The following is a 22,053-nucleotide window of genomic DNA, read 5'->3' on the forward strand; positions in this document are numbered from 1 at the left end:
TTACTGCATATGCAAAGTTTTTTTCTTCCTGGGGGACTGCGTGTGCTTTTAATTGATTTTTTTTATAGGATGGATTGATCATACAAACATAGTATAAATATATCCAAAAATATCAGAAAATAAAATGTAACGAAGCGCGATTGAGAGAATAGACAAAGTGGTCCGCAAAACATTTTCTGAATACTTCGTTATATAGGAGGCAACGCAATCCGTAGCACTATTCGCCTCGCGGTAAGTGTGCTGGGCTATAAAAGAAGTGCACCCTCTCAAGTTGCTCCAAATATGGACTAAAAAAATGGGTGTGAGGCCGCTGCTCCTGTCCAATTCTAGACCTAACCGATCATAGTGGCTGAGTCATCTACAACTGCTCTCGGTTCTTAGAATTCGTCTTAGCATAGGTAGGAGTACAAATGGGTCGGGTCGGATCTTGAGTGACCCCAATCCGATCCGATTTCTTATTTGAGTCCTAATTTTAGATCCAGACTCGATCCGATTGAAGATCGGGTCAGGTTGGATCAAGTCCACGATTGTAATTTTTGACCCGACGGGTCATTCAGATCGGGTCGGATCCATGTATAACCTAGACCCGACCCAAAAAATTCGGGTCTAGGTTGGATCTGGTCCGAGTCGGGTCCGGATTAGGTATTTGTCCGGATTCGATCCAGATTTGTTGCTTTAATTTATGAATAAAGGTAAGACATGGAGTTAGCAGAGAACGATTTTTCTGCTGCTCGTACTACTACCGCTAAAAAGGGAGTGGAAGAAGAAAGAGTTAGCAAGAGAGCTTCTGATTTTTTTCGGCCTAGCGAGTGAGCGAGATCGAGATCAAGAGAGAGGGAGTGAGAAAGAGAGATGTCAGGGTGGGACGAGGGGGCGGTGTTCTACAGTGACCGGGCACAGTTTCCGGCAGTGGAGACCCGGACCAGGGCTCCCTCACCTGCCACTTCACCCTCTGCAAGTTCAAAGAATTCATCCGCGGCTTTAATAGCGACAAAGATGACTTTCCCTACCGGAAGCTAACTTCAGTAGTCCCCTCCCTTCTCCCTGTCTTCTCTCTTTCCCTCTCCTCTGATCTCCATGCTTGCGATAAGAAAGAGAGCCTTATCCACAATCCCGACCACCTCACGGTAGCAATGGAGGACTTTGATGCCTTTGATATCGTGCTTTCCGACAAGATCCGCAAGTTCTCCGCTTGAGCAAATCCTCCACCCTCTTGGAATCAAAGCAGCAACAACCACTACGGCTCCTTCATTTCCACTGCCCTGTAACTCAAAAAACCCAAAGAAATGGTGAGAACAAGAAAGGCCACCCAATTTCGTATGGAAACGGTGGAAGAGAGGCCGTCCCATCATCATTAAGGGCGATATGACATTCTTTCACCAAGATCAGTTGTTGTTTTGGGGAGTGGGGAGGGTAAGAATAAAAAACGCTCCGCCTCTTTTGCTGTCTTTTTTCGTCTTTTTTTTTTAATACAAAATATTTTTTTAGCTTGGTTTTTACCGATAAACTGTGGACCTACAGGCCTAAACGAATAATTCAGGTTCGGTTCGGGTCGGATCGAGTCGTTGGGTAAACGATCCAAAATCGACCCATTGGTCCAAATGGATCAGGACTGGTCCAAGTCAGGTTGAATCTAAGCAGATTGGATCAGGCTAGGTCATGGGCCAGTCCGACCTATTTGCAGCCTTTAGCATTTGGTGATGCCCAAGCTGCTCTCAATGCATTTATTTGGTTCACTCGGAAACACTATACTGTGTGAACTCACACGGTCACTGTTGCTTCGTAACGGATGGCTGTAGACTCATTGTCTTGTAGTCGGAGCGCGGGACAACAAACAAATTTGTGCTGCGCGCTGAGGTGCGGATTCTTGGGTTCTCGAGATCTCGGGCGTCGTCTCTCTTCCTCCCTTAGGTGGCGATCAGTCGATCACCGGGACAAGAAGGCTGCATGCAAAAACGGCAGCTGGTTCGATCCCAAACTCCTCTCCGGTTTTTGTCTCAAGAAGACCCATTTTCATCTGCCTCGAACTTTGAGTTCAAATTCGCTTTTTGTTCTTTCCTCCCGTTTCTTGAGTTGTTCGAATCCTGTCAATACGAAAAGAAATCAGTTCTGTTCTCTTAGAAGTTCTTCATTTGGAATATGATCGGATTTGCGTTCCCGAGGACCGCCATTCCCGACTGGGATCTGAAGGCTTTCGATCCCTCGAATTCGTGTCGTTAGCTTTCTTGATTCCTGAGAGAAACCTCAACGGGTGTGGGAATTTGGGATGCTCTCTTGCAGGGGTGGCCCAATGTATTTGGAGGCCTAAGGCGAACTCAATAAGAGAGGGCTTTTTTTTTAAAAATGATAAAATATTTTAATAAGTGCAAAATGCTTTAAAAATTCATTTAAAATAATGAAGTACTTTTCAGAATTTAAACAAATGAAGAGTAAGGAGAAAAACACAAATAGCCCATATATACAACTAAATATGGTCTTACAAGCCAAAACTCCAAAGCCAACCTAGGTTTTGGATTGGCTCCAAGCAAAACCAAGAAGTTCAACTTTTCAGATTCAGAGCCCTGGATGGAACTTAAAACTGTGTTTATAAATATATTGCAAACCAGACTGAGATGTTCAATGTATGCTACAATTACTAAGTAGTTCTTTATAATGGATGTTTATTAGGAAGCTTCACCAGAAAAAGAAACAAACATACACTGGGTGATAACTAAAAGCAATAACAAAAGTAACATCGGCATAGTAGGAAATAAGCAAAGAAAACTGTATCTTAATCTGAATATGTGAATGGTACAAAGGAAATGATACATGCTGCATTTAACCTTTTAATGATACTGATACTTCCAAAATAGTAGGACTAAACAATGAATTATGTACACAACCAATATGTTCAACAACAATGTCACCATTACGTGATTTCCTTGTTCAACCAAAACATAGGTTAGAATTAAGCCCAATGACTTTACCTGAATATTATTGCATTGGACTCCGAAGCCTTTTTCCAATCAACATAGATTGGCAATGTCAAGAGATAGTCATTGTTCAATGCATATGTCAACAGCAAATCTTGTGCTAATAGTTCTTCAAATTGAGCATCACATAGAAGTTTCATAAAAGACCGTTGGAATTGAGTTGCAACAGCTACAACTCTGCATGTGAAAACCAATTATGAGTTAGGCAAAAACAACAAGCAAACACTAAATGGAGAATGATATGTATTTTACTTTGTAGAGAACTTCAAATCAGGAACAAAAAATAACACAAGAATCCTATCTAAATGCATTGGGCCCTGAAATGCATTGGACCAATGCTATATTGTCTATGAACAAATCACTGCAGCAAATTAACAAACATCTGATGCGCCAACAGTAGATTGCTATATAACAATTCCAAGAGCATGGACCAGCAACAAAAAACAAGAGATGCAGCCGATCTAACCCATACAGAGAGACCAGAGAGGGAAAGGGAAGTAAAGAAGAAAACAGATAAAAGAAATCAGATAGAACGGCAGGAGAAAAAAGAGAATCAGGGTTTTCTTTTTTATATCTTGCACTTGATCACAGAAAATCAGAAAAAAGAGAAATCAAGACTTACAGGTTACAGCTCTACAAGTTGGGCAGCGACGATAAAATTGGAAGCTTCTCGTAATCCCGTTGTAACTTGGATGCTCCCGGGCCCGGCTTAGAGTTAGTGGCTGGCTAGCTGTGGAGAGATCGAGAGGAGCCGACTGCCTTCTTGTCGCCAGGTTCTTGCTTCTAGGAGCCGGAGGACGGTCGACCATGGACCACTGACGAGATCGAGAGGAGCCGACTGCCGAGGAGGATGAGACTTTAGAGCGGAGCCATGGAGGCCAGAGCCTGGAGGTCGGAGGAGCCGAGGAGAGCTGGAGAGGAGATCCGGACTTCGGAGCAGGGGCAGCCCAAGAACTGAAGATTTGAGAAGCCTCAAGCCATCGACGGTGTCACGATCGAGCCAAGAAGGGAAGGGTTGAGCTGCCGAAGAACTGAAGAACTGCAGAAGGCAAGAAGCACTGGAGTCTGGGGAGAGAGGAGAACTGAAGAAGCCAAGAAGGTTCAGCAAAAAAAAAAAAGCACCGGCAGAGAAGGGGGGAGAGAAGGGGAAGGGAATGTCCGTTGGTTGTCGTAGCCGTCGCCCGCCTTATCTCACCTCAACCACCTATAGCCCATAGCCTGTCTATCGTCGGGGATGCACTGTAGCGGCGTAGCCAGGCGGTAGCCGGTAGCTTTCGGATGTGAAGTTGTGCAGCGTTAAACAAAAAAAAAAAAAAACTGTGCAGTGGGTGCCAGAGCGGGGCCTTCCTGTTGGGATTGGGAGGTAACAACAAACAAGATAATTAAAGCACAACGGAATCAACAACTCTCCCACCTTGTGTAAACCTGTTAGAAAACAAACAACTAGAGCCAATCTACCTAATATATATATCAAGGCATTTACAAATACTTAGCTGATCTGAAAAAGAAAACACAAAAGGAACACCAAATTTTTACGTGGAAAACCTCCCCAATGTGGAGAGTAAAAACCACGGGACCGTAGTCCACCCAAAATCTTCCACTATCAACAAATAATGGGTATACAATCTGTTCTCTCTAGCCAAAACTAGAGGCATATATCACCACATAATCTCAAGAACAATATTATTGGCAAACATCAATAATAAGAGAGAAAGATTGAGAAGATCTCACATAAACAGCAGCCACGTTTCTAAAAAATCTGACTATGATAGAAGACTGCAAATGGCGATCACACCGTACAGATTGAAGAACCACGTGTTGCGAACCTGCTATCCAAATTTCAGCTCGATCGGACCACGGATCGTATCCCGATCGTCGTTTGATGAAGACTGCGCGCTGAATATCAATTCTGCATCTTCTCCCCTGCCTCCCTCTATTTTTAATTCGTGGAAGACTGCTCACATACCCTGCATTCTCAACATAAAAAGGTTGCCCTAATGGGCCTCACGTTTTGGGCTAAAAATAGTCCAACCAAATAGGCTAAAAAACTAATTAATTTAGCCCACATTTGTTGGGCTAAGTCTCCTCCAACATAGGAGGGATAACCCAACAAATCTCCCCCTCCCGACTATGTGGAGGGATTCACCATCCCGGCGATCAATCGACATACCTCAAGCTTTTCTCTTGGCAAAGATTTTGTCAACATATCAGAACCATTGTCATCTGTATGAATTTTTTCAAGTTCCAACAACTTAGAACTCAGAACATCTCGAATCCAATGGTATCTCACATCAATATGCTTCGATCTTGAATGAAAGGTAGAGTTTTTACCAAGATGGATGGCACTCTGATTATCACAATATAACACATAGTGCTCTTGCTTGAAACCAAGCTCCTCAATATATTTTCTCAACCATAGCAACTCTTTACATGATTCTGTTGCTGCAATGAACTCTGCTTCGGTGGTAGAAAGTGCAACACACTTCTGTAACTTTGATTGCCATGCCACGGCTCCTCCTGCAAAAGTAATTAGATAACCTGAAGTAGATCTGCGAGTATCAACATCTCCAGCCATATCTGCATCCGTGTAACCAACTAGCATAGGTTTCTCACATCCAAAGCTAAGTTTCAAACTGGACGTACCTCGAAGATATCTCATAATCCACTTCACTGCATTCCAATGCTCTCTTCTTGGATTTGAAAGAAAACGACTAACTGTGCCAACTGCATGAGCCATGTCTGGTCTTGTACACACCATTGCATACATCAAACTTCCTACCGCTGAAGAATATGGAACTTTCTGCATGTCTTTCTTTTCTTCATCTGTAGAAGGACACTGTTTAGTGCTCAATTTAAAGTGAATAGCAAGAGGAGTACTAACCACTTTAGCTTTGTCCATATTGAACTTCTGAAGCACTTTCTCAATGTACTTTTCTTGTGACATGTACAACTTCTTAGCATCTCTGTCTCGATTAATTCTTATGCCAAGGATTTGTTTTGCTGACCCTAAGTCTTTCATAGCAAAAGACTTATTTAATTGCTTCTTCAACCTATCAATTCGAGAAGCATTCTTGCCAACAATCAATATGTCATCAACATAAAGCAACAAAATGATAAAATCATCATAATTAAATTTCTGCACAAAAATACAATGGTCAGAAATTGTCTTCTTGTAACCATGCTCCCCCATAACTGACTCAAATTTCTTGTACCATTGTCTCGGTGCCTGCTTCAAGCCATAAAGACTTTTCTTTAATTTGCATACATAATCCTCTTTTTTCTTTACCTCGAAACCTTCTGGTTGCTCCATGTAAATTTCTTCCTCTAAGTCACCGTGAAGGAAAGCAGTCTTGACATCCATCTGCTCAATCTCTAGATCAAGACTAGCTGCTAAACCGAGAACAACTCGAATAGATGACATCTTCACAACTGGAGCAAATATTTCATTAAAATCAACACCTTTTCTTTGGCTGAATCCCTTGACAACCAATCTAGTTTTATACCGTGGACATGATGAGTGTTCTTCTTGCTTCACTCTGTACACCCACCTACTCTTCAAAGCTCTTTTGCCTTTAGGCAACTTTACTAACTCAAAAGGTGTGATTCTCATATAGTGACTTCATTTCATCCTTCATGGCCTCAATCCATTCTTTCTTGTGTTCATCTTCCATCGCTTCTTCATAATTTTCGGGTTCTCCCCCGTCCGTAAGTAGAACATATTCATTAGCTGAATACCGTGTGGAAGGTTGTTTGTTTCTGTTAGATCTTCTAAGTTGAGCTGGAATATCTGGTTCTTGCAACTGATTATCAGCATCATTATTTGCTTCAGCCTGTATGGGAGCATTTTCATTCACATCAACTGCATCTGGCTGGTCATTCTGCAACTCATCAGCATTTTCTGGCACTGGTGTTGGTGCTATAGGAACTGGATCCAAGTCTATCATGTCATCACTATACTGTGGCTCTGTCTTATCTGCTTTCTCAATGTCCTGTATGGTTTGATCTTCCATGAACACAACATCACGGCTTCTAATAAGCTTTTTGCTGACTGGATCATAAAACTTGTACCCAAAATTATCCTGACCATACCCTAAAAATATGCACTGTCTAGTTTTGGCATCAAGTTTAGACCTTTCATCTTTAGGAATATGCACAAATGCCTTGCATCCAAAGACATGAAGATGATCATAAGAAACATCTTTACCTGTCCAGACTCTGTTTGGCACATCAAACTGCAAGGGAACACAAGGTGTGAGATTCAACACATGTACAACTGTACTCAAAGCCTCACCCCAAAAGGATCTTAGCAACCCTGCTTGTGAAAGCAAACATCTGACTCTCTCCACCAATGTCCTATTCATTCTTTCTGCCAAACCATTCAACTGAGGTGTCTTCGGAGGTGTTTTCTGATGCCGAATACCCTGTTCTCGACAATAATCATCAAATGGACCTGAGTATTCTCCTCCATTATCTGTTCGGATACATTTCAGCTTTCTCCCTGTTTCTCTCTCAACTGAAGCCTGAAATTGTTTGAAAACATCCAATACATGATCCTTTGTCTTCAAGGTATAAACCATATCTTTCTTGAATGATCATCAATGAATGTCACAAAATAACGAGCACCACCAAGTGTTATTATCTTCATTGGACCACAAACATCTGAATGCACCAAATCAAGTGCATTTGGTTTTCTGGAAGGAGGGGATGCTTTGAAGGAAACTTTGTTCTGCTTACCTGCTAAACAGTGAGCACAATTACTCAGATGAGTACTCTTCACTCCATGTAGTAGTCCTTTCTTGGCCAACATCGATAAGCCTTTCTCACTCATGTGACACAGTCTCTTGTGCCATAACTCAACTGTATCTTCATTCTCCACTGCATTGATAGTGGTTCTGGAGAGCCCTATCTGTAACAAGTATAAAGTTGAGTGTTTTTTACCTGTAGCCACAACCAAAGCTCCTTTAGTGAGCTTCCATCTACCATCAGAGAAAGTATTGCAGAATCCTTCATCATCAAGTCTACCCACAGAAAGTAGGTTGTAACGGATGTCAGGAATATGTTTCACATTTTTAAGAACCAACTTTGTGCCATTGTTGGTTTCTAAACAAACATCGCCTACACCGACAACTTTGGTTATGCCACTATCTCCCATTTTTACAACCCCAAAATCACCAGCTATATAGGTTGAAAAGAGATCCCTCCGCGATGTAGCATGAATAGAAGCACCACTGTCAACGACCCAGCTCATCTCATGACATGCAAGATTAACAACATCAACGTCACAAGCAATAAGAAAGTTTTCAATAATAAAAACCTGATCTTTATCATTATCATCTTTCTTCTTATCTGTATCTTTGTTTTGTTTGTTTTCCCTCTTCAGCTTTCGACAATACTTCTTGATATGCCCCTTTCCACCACAATGATAACACTCAACATTAGCGAATTTATTGGACTTACTTCTGGTCTTGCCTCTGTACTTCGAATCTCTACTTTTACTCCTCCCCCTCGTCTCAGTAACTAAGACATCTGACTGTGAAGAGGAACCCTGTGATTTTCGTCTCATCTCTTCATTCAGAATACTACTCTTAGCTAAATCCATTGAGATAATACCATTCGGGGCTGAGTTAGATAATATTGTTCTTACTGTCTCCCACGAGTTCGGCAGAGTGCCTAGAAGCCATAATCCCTGTACCTCATCATCAAAATTGATACCCATTGTGGCCAATTGATTAATGATCCCTTGGAATGTATTCAAATGATCTGTCATAGGAGTTCCATCCTGATACCTCAAGGACATCATCTGCTTTATGAGGAACAATTTATTATTTCCAGTTTTCCGGGCATACAACTGTTCAAGCTTGGTCCATAAACTGCGTGCATGTGTCTCTCCACTAATATGATTCAAAACATTGTCATCTACCCATTGCCTGATATATCCACACACTTGTCGATGGAGCAATTTCCACTCCTCTTCAGTTTTATCATCAGGTTTCATAGTAGAAAATACCGGTTGATGATAACCTTTCACATAGAGAAGATCTTCCATCTTTTCTTTCCATGTATGATAATTAGTACCATTCAGATTAATCATTCTAGCAATATTTGTTTCCATTGTTCACACAAGATAAAACAATTCAACAACCTCGCTCTGATACTACTTGTTGGGATTGGGAGGTAACAACAAACAAGATAATTAAAGCACAACGGAATCAACAACTCTCCCACCTTGTGTAAACCTGTTAGAAAACAAACAACTGGAGCCAATCTACCTAATATATATATATCAAGGCATTTACAAATACTTAGCTGATCTGAAAAAGAAAACACAAAAGGAACACCAAATTTTTACGTGGAAAACCTCCCCAATGTGGAGAGTAAAAACTACGGGACCGTAGTCCACCCAAAATCTTCCACTATCAACAAATAATGGGTATACAATCTGTTCTCTCTAGCCAAAACTAGAGGCATATATCACCACATAATCTCAAGAACAATATTCTTGGCAAACATCAATAATAAGAGAGAAAGATTGAGAAGATCTCACATAAACAGCAGCCATGTTTCTGAAAAATCTGACTATGATAGAAGACTGCAAATGGCGATCACACCGTACAGATTGAAGAACCACGTGTTGCGAACCTGCTATCCAAATTTCAGCTCGATCGGACCACGGATCGTCTCCCGATCGTCGTTTGATGAAGACTGCGCGCTGAATATCAATTCTGCATCTTCTCCCCTGCCTCCCTCTATTTTTAATTCGTGGAAGACTGCTCACATACCCTGCATTCTCAACATAAAAAGGTTGCCCTAATGGGCCTCACGTTTTGGGCTAAAAATAGTCCAACCAAATAGGCTAAAAAAACTAATTAATTTAGCCCACATTTGTTGGGCTAAGTCTCCTCCAACATAGGAGGGATAACCCAACACTTCCTTGGGCCGGGGGCCTTAGGCGACCGCCTCAGTTGCCTAAGGCTCGAGCCGGCCCTGCTCTCTTGCTTCTGCTTGAGAGGAGTCGCTCTCTCTCTCTCATGCTTGCTTGCTGAAGCGTCTGTTCAATTATTTGCAAGTTGTACGAGCTATCACATTTCTCTCATTAGTTTTGGTTCCCAATTTATGATTTTAGGGTATGAAAAGGAAGGTTATATAACGAAAGAAGGTTTATATGAAGACTTTCTTTTTGAATGTCTTAAAAAAATCATTGTATTGGCCGACATAAAATTCGATAGAGGATATACTTGCATGGGTTCGGGGAGCTTGTGACCTGTGGAGGCTTGCCGTATCACAATGGTATTACTGATATAGGGACTAGATTTTTCAATCAATATATCTTGCATCCAACTGTTATTTACTTGTCCTTGAACGGACAGGAATTTGGGGTCTAGGAAAGACTTTGGGGATATAAATATGTGATGGATACTGGCCGTATTTTTATCTCACTTCAATCATCATTCATGGTGCTTGGAGGGAATGAGCTCATGAGCTGACTATAGCAGTGAAGTTATAATCGACTATCCTATTGTTGCACAACAAGCGTTGTTTAAAGTTATCTCACTTTTCAGCACTTGATTTGTGTCAAGGATCGCTCATCCATGCCTCGAAGATCTTATGTTGCATTCTTTATGAATTAACATTTCAGCTGCAATGTGCTGGTGCTTTTCCATTAGGCATCACAACAAACATGCTGTGCCATGCAATGCCAGTGCTCGTATACATGCATTGCCATGCAGGTGTTTCACATGCTGGTCTAATCTTGGCATTGCCACTATACATGCCAGTCTGTGACAATTGACGCAGTTGGCACTTTAATCCCTGCTGTTGGAGGATTCCAATAGCCCGAGAATCTTCCAGATTCGAGTAGCTCTTCCTCAACATTGAGTTTTTTTTTAGGGAATACAACTCAGAGATCTCCTTGGACACCACCATATATGTGTTCTCCTTATGTTCTGACTTTTGACAGTGCATCTACCTACAATTCCTGCAGTGTCTCGAGAGGCCTTTTGTTGGTGTCCCTCTTAGACTACTTTTTTTTTTTGATGGACAATTCCTTGGTTCTGATTGCTTAAATACCCATGATCTATGTAGAAGTGTCTCGACCGCTCTTTATAGCTTGCAATGGATCTCCACACATCTGCCTGTACATATGGAGATCTCAACTTAAATGGAATTATGACTTGAAAAGTTTGTTCCACATCTTGTCTTGATTAATCTTCATTTGTTACTAGCATTTATCATTCTTAACTTAATGTTATTTAGGTTTTAGTCCTCTAGAGCCAGTACTGAAAGACAAGCTACTTCATTCTACTGTTTCTGTATGCTTTGTTTCTATTTGCATTCTTTTGTAGCTAAGATTGTATGCATCATAAAGATAATCTGATATGAACAGGAGACTTGCAGTTGTAGCAGACGACTTGCACAAAGAGATGGACTGTAACCTATACAAAGCACATGAAGCAGAGGAGAAAAATTTATCAGGATGGGGTATCAGAGCTAAGTGGTTCAGGTAACAAGGTAAAACATCTAGAATTTTGATAATCCACAGGTAAAACTGGATTTTGATGCAAATATTTTCTTATGATTAGGTATTGCTGTGAAGCTAATTAATTTTAGGCACAGCAGCAAAATTTTTTATCTGTTCTGGTCCTCCGGCACTACATATTTTAAACATGATGGTATTATATGTTGACCTTTTTTTGTATTGTTACTTGGCAGTAAAAGAATCTAATTGCTCCAAGCAGAATGAAATTACTTTGCTGCGGAAGAACAGAATTTTCTATGAAAATAAAACGACTTAGTTAATGACACTATATGAATGAGTAGACTGACTGCATACATGATTTATGAATTGGCTGAAAAGAATGCTTGAGTTTGGGTTGCTTCAAGTTTGGTCATTGATAAATTGCATGAAATGTAGTATCCTTTTTCTTAAGGGCGAGCCATATCTGTAGTCTGTATCCAACACATATTAGGTTTAAGAAAAAGAGGAATTTGTATAGGAAATCTAGTCGAGATTGAAATGGGGGAGTTTGAATTGGTCTATTTCATATGCCCATCATGATGCTTAAGTCACTAGTTTCTCTTATCTAATTAAAGCATGCCCTTCAAAAGCCTCACAAAGAGATACATTTTCTTTTTATTTTCCTTCTATTACTAAATCATTCTTGTTGGACAGAAGCACTACAAAAGATGCTTTGGTCTCCTGCTTGAATCACTTCACTTACATTGCCTGGTTGTTCTGGTTCTTAAAAAAAAACCTGGTGAAAGCTGAGAGGGTTTGAGAATCCTCAAACATCTGGTGAAATCTGGATTCAATAATTTAACCAATGACTTATGGCCAAAGACTTATGATCATATTTATAGTTATCAATATATCTTGCTTAACATTGTGGGGTTTATCATTTGTTTATCTCTGATTATACCGGTTAGTTTATCTATTTATTCTTAGTTCTTCATTATAGTTTTGGAGATAATAGGTCAGAATTTTCAATTTTGATTGCATAATTCTTTACTAATTTATCTTGTTTCTGTATATACCCAGGTAATGTTGTATGATGACAGTGACAAACTCATAGATAGCAGGTTTCTGAAGAAAGATGAGGTGGTTAAATGTGGCAGAATGCTGACCATGGAACCTCATCTTGTTGATGTTGGAGATCTTGAAGCAAATCATGGGCATCTTACAAATTTAGATGTCAGTGGAAGAGATAAGAAATTGAATGAAATGGCTAGATACTGGGACAAAAGGGTACCTATTATTTGTTTCCTCTTATTGCAGGCATTAAGTTCCTTTTTGTAAAATTTTTGTACACCAGCAGCCATTGCTTGGCGCAATGGTAAAGGGCTTGGGCTGACAAGCATAATGGCTTTTCAAGTTCTGGGGCAGCTGATTTGTGCAAAATAATGGCAAAGGTTAGGTCAAATTTTGCAGACCAAGTTTAGGTTCTTGCTCATGGTAAAGAACCTTTATTACAGAAAACAGTAACAGCACATTGCAGAGTAAACAACCAAATAAAGTTTTCAATGCGATACATTGCAGTATCAAAGGTCAGTCGTTCTGCCACATGTAATTATTTAACACATTTAATGGGTGATTTCTGTCTAATGTTTTGGTTGTTATCCAAAGTACCCTTATCCTCAGATAAAAAACATATTGGATGGTAGACTACCACAGACATTGAATTGCCATACCAAGCACATTAAAGGTCAGTCTCATGTAGCTTGTGGATGTACTGCATGCAGCTGATTAGCTATGAATTCCTTCCCAGCCCTTTTCTGTATTTGAGATGCTATGTTGCCATTATGCTACTCAAATTCCAGCTTTCTTTCTTTTTTCATCAAATAGATAATGTCACTGCTCTAACTAGTTCATCATGGCTTGATCTGATCTTTTAATCCTAACATAGAATGTTTGAATGACTTTCCTTATCGAGTGAGCAAGAGGACTGAATTTGATAGCTCTGGAGCACCACAAAGTTGTCCAAATACAACATATTCGCCATTAAAAGATTAACACAACATTTTTCTCTTTATTGCCTGCATGTGGTATTGATATTATTTTGCTTATTTTAGGGGCCATTGCTTGGTTCAGTGGTAAAGGCTTGGGCTGAAAACTGCTATGGTGTGGTTTGAGTCATGGCGCAACCACTTTGTGCTGAAAGAAAGGCAAGAAAAAAAAAAAAAGCTAAAGGTTATGTCTATCCCCAATCCACCCCTCCGAGGACCCTGAATTGTCGGGACCATAACTGAGTGATGGCCCTAACATTTTACTTATTTTAATGTTGTTGTACCTACATGTCACTTTGTATTTTATGTTCTATAATTGTGATTTAGCCGTATTTATATTTTTAAGCATTGGTTACTTTTGATCCCCAAGCCAGATAGAAAGTAGAGATGCATGCACATGCATGTGTTCCCATGATTTTGCACATGGCACTACCGAAAGGGAAAACGTTTTTTACGGTTCTTGCAAATATTGTGGATCTTATTTGTGACAAAAAAGGACAAAATATAAAATGAAATTATCCAGTTCTGGTAAACCAAATCATGCATGTATCAGTTAGTGCTCAGCATGGTACACTCTTCCTTTTTGTATCTTGAAGGGTCATATGCCACCAAGTCACACAACATTGCGTATAGGTAGATGCGAAGATTTAATATGATCTTCTCATTTTGTTGTTTAGATTAATTTCAAAAAGCTTTTTCTTGTCCAGGATTTTAGCCCAACTTTATAAATATTAATATAGGTACACGCACATACTGCTTCTTTGACTTGCTAAAATATTAGTTTGACCATCACTAAGGAGCAGTGACTTTGAAGAAAATATTTTGAGAGAAATGGTTAGCTTCATATTATTTCTTTGAGTTCTTTAAAAAAAGGAAAGAAAATACCTTTCTTTGTGTAAATTCTATTTGTAGTTCCTGAAATGACCTCAATGTCATTTTAGCCTGTACGGCTGTACCCTGCCAAATATGATTAGTCATTCCTGGAACAGCCTACTTAAGTGCAATTAAGCAATTTTTTGACCATATTAGTTGATAATAACATGCAAGTTACATGTCCTATGCAGGAATCACTCCCTTTATACTGCATTACGACATCTACTCATCTATCTCTAGACCTGGTCTCCATTTATATGACAGCAAATTATTCTCTCCATCACTTGGATTTACTTAAAGTTTCTAAATTTTGAATACTTTCAAATGTTACAGTTTTGAAATTTATTGTTTTATAAAGTATGAAAAATTTATAATCATCGATAATTTAGTCCTTAAGAGATAAAAAGTGAGGAGAGATTTTTTTTACATCAGACAAGTTACTCAAAAAGCAAAAGGATATCATGATGGCATCTTGCGGCTTGCACCTTGTAGTTCACATAACAATAAGGTTATTTGATATCCTTCAATTATCTTTACTTAAATTCTCTTGATGATCTCACTTTTATGCATTTAAACATTAAATCAATTTGAAACACCAAAGTTCTGTTTGTGCATCTAAATTCTAGTTACAATCAATATTAAGATGCCCAAGTTTGTTTCAAGATATTTTGTGCAAATTCTCTTATGTCTTCAGATTTTCTTATTGAATGAAGACGGTGCAGTACTGAGCAGCAAGTTCCTCAAGTCAACTGAACATGTGGAAACAGGCAATAAATTTGAGTTGCCCAACTATCTCGTTGAAGTTTCCAGGAAGGTACAGTTTTTTTCTATATATCCGCATGTGAACTCTGTTTTTAATTATTAATATTTGTTTTAACAAGATGGACACAATAAGCAAGAAGTTCCGCTGGTTATATTTTGCAATGAAAGGCTCTGCAGATCTTTATTGTTAAAAATAATCTTGTTGTCCAGACAGTATAACTCAAATATTTTAGTGATGTGCAGAAGTTCTCCACTAGGGTCCTTTATGGCAAGTAGCAAGTTCTAGCTGCTCAAGTGACAGAAAGTTCACTATTAATAGGGAAAATCTTAGTGACAAGACATTTCCTGCTGCTTCGGCTGTTCTTATTAGATGCAACTTTTAGATGTTATTTGTCATGCGATATGATTTTAGTATCCTTCATCCTGATCATGAGGGTGATCCTTGGCACAATGATAAGGTTGCTCCATTGTAACCTGGGTGTCACATGTTCGAAACATGAAAACAGTTTGTTCACACGTGGAGGTCAGGCTGCGTAAATCTGACCCTCTGTAGACCCTATAGTGGCATGAGCCTTGTGCCCTGGATTGCCCTTCATCCTAATCATCTAAGCACTTCAATGTCTAGCAGCTCAAAAATTGGGAAGTCTACAAGTTGTACAAGGCTGCTAAGTAACGAGCCACTGCCTGATGGTTTGTTTGTCCTTGATGCTTCTTTTTTACTAATATTATCTTCATTCAAATGTTACTGATTTGATATGTAGTCCAGGCATAATGTTATCTATGCTTTCTATCTATATATGCACTAGCGAACCTTTCTTTGCTACTTACAAATGATTAGCGGTTTATATTGGATGGACATGATAGCTGCATATTTGCAGAATGTGAACCATTCTTTAGTTCCGTAATAATGTCATCTTCTAGGTGACTCCTGTTCCTTTTCCAGCCTGCCATATCATGTCTATTCTTCAGAAGCCACTACCAAAAAGAATCAGACTGCATTGTATTGGATGTACAAGGTCATACCAAGAAAGAGCATAGTGTGCCGGGACGAATTTTTTGAGGGAAACTGCTAGTGGCAAACATGAATATGACTCTGTTGGCGGTGCCATTCAAACTTCTACATTGGTTATTTTCTTGCAGTGTGATCAGAAGCCCTATGTAAATTTCAAAGCTTCTCACGAACTTCATAAATCAGGCATTGCATTGCAGTGGGCACTGATAGTGAAGAAAAAACACCATCAGTTGATTATTCATCTTCTTGCAATTGGTTATCGGGGTATGCGTTCTACATTTTCAAGTTATTGTAAGTTAGAATTTCAGTCATGCAATAGTCAAATATACAATTTATGTAAGTTCTGATCATCCAAAATCTGAACTACGTAGGACTTAAAGCTGTAGTTTATTTCTCTTTGATCTTAATACAGAAAACCGAATGGTTGGTTTTTTTTTTTCTTTTCCTGAAGGACTTATGCTTGTCGATCATTGAGAGAAAATAATATATAATTTTTTAACTACTTAATGTGAATGTTCCAGTAGTGTTGCGGGTGGTTTTAGCTGTGTGCCTAAACTTAGATGGTCCACTTTGGTTCTGGGGCCATGTTAGCTACCTCAATTGTGGCTGTCTAGGCTACTAGGAGAGTTGAGGCCACCATCTAGGATTTAAAGTAATTTTTGCTCACTGAATATTGCTAACTGAAAGCATATTTCAAGTTATAAACACATTTGAGCAAACCATGATGTTATTTGAGAAATTGAGAAAGTAAATGCGAGGAAAAGGAAATTGCATATCCAAGCACAGCATGATGATCATGATTACTGTAGCAACCCAGGATCTCACCCAAAATGGCTAGCCGGAAGGTATTATTTGGGTTCCTTGATCCTGTATAAGTACCCAAGATCTACCCAATGAATAACCGATGTGGGGACTAAACATACGCATGCACGGATCTTCACATACTCTCCCCGTTCAAGCCCTGACGTCCTCGTCAGGCTAAGGGTTCAAATCTATTCAAATCTAATCACAAATACCACGATCGGCTCATGGTTAGCCCCAATGGATTCGTGCTGTAGTGTCCCCTAGTCCACATAGGTTATGGGCCGGGTCCGCTCTGATATCATTTGTAACAACCCAGGACCTCACCCAAAATGGCTAGCCGGAAGATATTATTTGGGTTGCTTGATCCTGTATAAGTACCCAAGATCTACCCAACGAATAACTGATGTGGGACTAAACACACGCCCGCACGGGTCTTCACAATTACTTTCTCAATTTCTATAAAACCAAACAGCAAGAAAGATAATTTGTCAAAGAAGACATAATAAAACTGAAAAAATTGTAGCAAATATATGTGTAAGAAAATCTAGGTTACATGAGAGTGCAAAGCGTCACCTAAAGAACCCTGACCTTGAATTGTAGTGTTATATTTTCTTTTAGTAAAGTAGAGAGAGAGAGAGAGAGAGAGAGAGAGAGAGAGACGTGAAGAACCTCAGACATAAAGTAGCTGGAAAGTTTTTCAAGGTGGCCAAGAAAGTCAGAAAAGGCCAAGTTTCTGGTTGGCTGAAGAGGTGTTTAAATTAGGACTTTAAGGGTGAGACTAGAATGTTTCTAAAATATGACAACATTATGCATGTGCTCCGTTGTTTAATTTGGAAGTAAAGAAATTCTATTGTTTAATTTGGTGAATATCTACTTGTAAAATGAAAATTTGAAAATAAAGAAAATCCCAAACAAATGAAATTTAACTAATAATTTACGGACAAAAGCAATGCATTTAATTGTCGATGAAGAAGAGCAGAATAAGAGCATCTAATTGGAAAACATAGCTGGAAAATAAAAGAGGAGAAGTAAATTCAATGAATTAAAGTTATGATGTTCTTCAGGTGTGCCTTTTGTTACTTAAAAAAAAAAATACTTGGCAACTTTTAAAGCAAAAAAAGTACCTCCTAGGAAAAATAAGTATTTGGTGACAATATTTGAAAAGTGTTTCTACAAAAAGATCAAAAAAGCACTTTTACTAATTAGGAGAAGCTAGAGAACCTAGCTTCTAGCTTCCCCTTTTGTGAGAACTTTTTAAAACATAGAAGTTAGACCAGGCACACCCGTTGTGGTGTATGGCTTTTTGCATTCAATTTCCACTAGTTTCCTTCATTAGTAACTTTTAGTCCCCAATTCACCTATCAATTTATTCTAGTAGGTAAGATTGACTTTCAACAGGAATGAGGGGCACTGCCATCTTGAGTGTCTATAACGTGAATTATGAAACTATCAATCAGGTTTAAGAATCTGAACCTTATACATTCCTATTTGGTGTGAGAAGAAACAGTTCATTCTTGCTTAGATTTGATAGGCATATACTGTAAACTTTACCAATGAAAGGAGGAAAAAGAAAATATTTCAAGTTTCTGGAGATCAGAACCCTAGAGGCCGAGACATTCGAAACTGTTTTTACTTAACATTTGAAATTGTTTTATTTATATTAACTCAATTCACGAAAATCACTTTCTGGTGCAGATCAGTATTTAGAACAAAAGAAAAGAGAGATGTTGAAGGGTCCAATTACTGGACATCAGCATCTGTAGACACGACCAGCGAGAATTCCAAGTCTCATTGCTCGACAGGTATGTGCCATAATCTGGATGGAATTCCTTCGTTTGATTTGAATTTTTTAACAAAGGTTCCATAGTTTGTTCTTGCTCTATAATTCTGCGGGTCAAAGCTGAGGCATCCACCCTCCATTCATTGCTTTTATCTGGGCAAGCTTGCTCTTCGGACAACACAAAGGTTAGTAGCACGGTCCATTTCTAATATAGTAGAATTCATGATTGCAGTAAATCACTGTAAAAATAAATAAAATCAGCCTCGCCTGCACATTGCACAGTCTCTTCAAGTTCCCTGGTTATATCCTTTGGCCTTCCTGATCTTGATATCTTGTTAACACCCTTTCTCCTTCCAAATCATCTTTCATGTTGAAACATATGTACTGCTTAGCTCACTATATTGTAATTTATGGTCTAGGGGGAAACTGTCCTGATGTGCCAAAATAAAATAGTTTGCTATAGTCTTATTAGGCAGGGTCATGCAATGACGGTTTGAAAGCTGAAACTGAAAATGTTAGCACAAGCTTAGAAGCCTCACCTGTTTTGAAAGAATACCAAAGAACATAGATTTGCGCACTTGGAAAATATTCTATTTCAGTGTACAGGGAGAACTCTGATTTTGAAATTAAGCCAAGTACTTGGTGAAAGGATGATGAAGTAGGTGAGAAACAAAGGTATCTCCGCTGATTAATCCATCTAGCGTGTGATAAGAGTGTTTGCCAACTAAAGTTCCACTTTCCACATCAATCGATGTGCCGGAATCCGGTTGCTGTCCCCGAACTGCCGAGCTGAAGCCCATTGTTTCCCTGAGATTTATGTCAAATCAAGTCCTAATGGCCAACTGATAAAAAAGTGAACTTTAAAACTTTAGTCGCCGCTGGCCCCTGGTTTCACAGCGCACCTACTTTTGTCTCTTTCCAACTCCCATTGCCAGGAGGCCAAAAGCAGCAACATTTACACGCAAGCCATGTGAAAACCAAGATGATAAAATTGGTGAAAAAAAAAATAAACTGTCATAAAAACACTGATAGATTCTTCTGTTAAAGATTGCTTTCAAATTCTCTGCGGGCTCGTTTGGTTTGCGGAAAGCATTTTTTCTCCCATGAATATAATTTCTGAAAAGCAGATTCCTGAAAAAAGAATTTCTGAAAAAGTACTTTTGACATGTTTAGTTGATAATGGAAAAGTGACAGATTTTTGGCTCACAGAAAAGTAATTTTTTCATATTTTTCATGAAATTTTTTTTTTTATGAAACGTGGGAATCATATTTTTATTGGAATACAATTTTTTCATCATCTTCTTTGAAAACTCCAACCAAACAAGAGGCATCTCATTATTTTTCCGTTGACCACATTTTTTTTCCTTCTTTTTCCGCGAATCAAACAAGCCCTATGTTTTCGGCTGCAAACAAGCCACTTTTACTATGGATGGCAGCCTGAATGTTATGGTTAGAATCAAAAGTGGGATAAGGAGATATATAGTGAAGGCGTTTCTGATAGTCTTGGTAAACCAAGGAACAACGGAGGTTGGGCAAGCTTGACCTACGTTATGCACAAGACTTTCACATAGTATATGCCGATCCTACTGCTCAAACTTGTCACCATTGCACCATTTCGAGCGTCTTTCAGGTAAATATATGTGTGCAGCTTGACTTGAGAAGGAGAATTATAGGGAAACTGCTATTAAAGTGGTATACAGTCCAACTTTGTGGCAAAAGAAACGTAAGCTAGCCCAATAATTTACTGAATCTCAAAATAAAAAATTGTTGAGTCAATATTTTATGCAGTTATAACTTATTATAAGGCTTTTTTTTTTTAAATGCAAGCATAAAGAAATATTTAAACAACCATTGCTAATTATAAACCATGCCTTGACCTAAATAGGTATAAGAAATTATTAAAAGACAATCTTGATTTCAGTTTCCATAAGCAAGCGGTCCCGCGCGGGTGACATGGATATAGGTTGGAAGCGGGCCAATAGGATAAACGACCACCGTCACCCGATTTCACTCGGATTTCGGAGGAGCTGGAACGGTGACCGGATCCAAAGGCTTCATTATGGAGAGTACTGAAGGACGAAGGTATTATTGGAGGAATTATGTCCTATGCCTTAGTGTACCAACTCAGAGGTATACTGAATTAATAAAATATTGTTATATTAACCAAAATTACCATAAAATAAAATAATAAAAAATAAAAAAAATTAACTATTTTCTTAAGGTGGTAAATTATGAAGGTTGGCGTCTCGTTCATCATTACTATCACTATTGTTGTTGCCACCATTGTTACTGGCGACAGCCAAAAAAAACCTCTGCTTGTTTTCTCCAAAACTCTAATTTGCTGAAACCCATCTACCCTCATCCTCAAATCCAATTAAACCTTCATCTCATTCACCTCCTAATCTTCCAAGAAAAATGCTTTTCCTCTAATAGAGCCGTCACCGCTTCCTTAGATCCTAACCCCATTCCCCTCTCCTTCGATCTACAGACTCTCAATTTTTGCCTCACCGCCGGTGAGACCTTCGGCTTCTTCTTCTTGAGCTCCTCCTCAACCCTCATCGAAATTGTCAACCTTGCTGGCTATAACTATGTGGTCGTCGAATTGGAGCACGGCCTTGGCAGCATCATCAAGGCTTTCTCCTGCCTTCATGCCCTTGTCATCGCATGCAGCTTGGCCATCCTCCACCTGTTAGAGCTTTGTGCCACTTGGGCCAAGAAGGCCCTCAACCTCGACCATTAGGGCCTCATGTTCCCCATCATCGAGTCCCTTGTCGTCGCCAAGCTTGCTACCTCCTTCTGTCATTTCTCACTGCACGACGTTTGTGAGTCCGCCCTCATGGTGGTGCATGCCTCCACCTATGGCATCGATGATGCCTATTTGACGAGGGTGGAGAAGCTGTTGGTGATGTGCTAGATGGAGACGGCGAGGGGAGATCGAAATGATCATCGACATCGAGAGGGTGGATCTAAGCTCTAGTGGAGGTTGATGAGGGCGACACAGGGTTTCAACAAAGAGATGTGACCGACTATGTCAAGAAATGTGACTGATGTCAATATTACGTGAGCATCCAACGACAACCAGTGGTGCCATTAACACCGATCAACGCTCCTTGGCCGTTTCCACAATGGGGGATTGACATTTTCGGCCCTTGCCAGCGGCAACTAAGTAGCGCAAGTTCCTTATTGTGGTTGTAGATTATTTCACCAAATGGGTAGAAGCCGAACCAGTAGCTTGAATTACCGAGGTAAAGATTCAAGACTTTGTCTAAAAGGCCATAATTTGTAGATCGGGCTTCCTCGGATAATCATCACAGATAATGAGGGTCAATTCAATAATACCTAATTCAAAG

General features: G+C 39.4%; 1 long non-coding RNA gene across 1 annotated transcript; it reads left to right on the forward strand.

The window, feature by feature from the left end:
* Positions 1-1,808: 1,808 nt before the first annotated feature.
* LOC113463741 (uncharacterized) lies at positions 1,809-17,938 on the forward strand. The gene is made up of 6 exons (XR_015972573.2): positions 1,809-1,965; positions 11,356-11,480; positions 12,508-13,013; positions 13,093-13,171; positions 15,040-15,159; positions 16,051-17,938. It is a non-coding gene; the product is annotated as an uncharacterized LOC113463741 (long non-coding RNA).
* The last annotated feature ends 4,115 nt before the right edge of the window (positions 17,939-22,053 follow it).

The sequence above is a fragment of the Phoenix dactylifera genome, chromosome 1 (assembly GCF_051530095.1).
Source record: "Phoenix dactylifera cultivar Ajwa chromosome 1, Ajwa_hap1_PhDact_Kaust_v1.1, whole genome shotgun sequence".
Classification (NCBI taxonomy): Eukaryota; Viridiplantae; Streptophyta; class Magnoliopsida; order Arecales; family Arecaceae; genus Phoenix; species Phoenix dactylifera.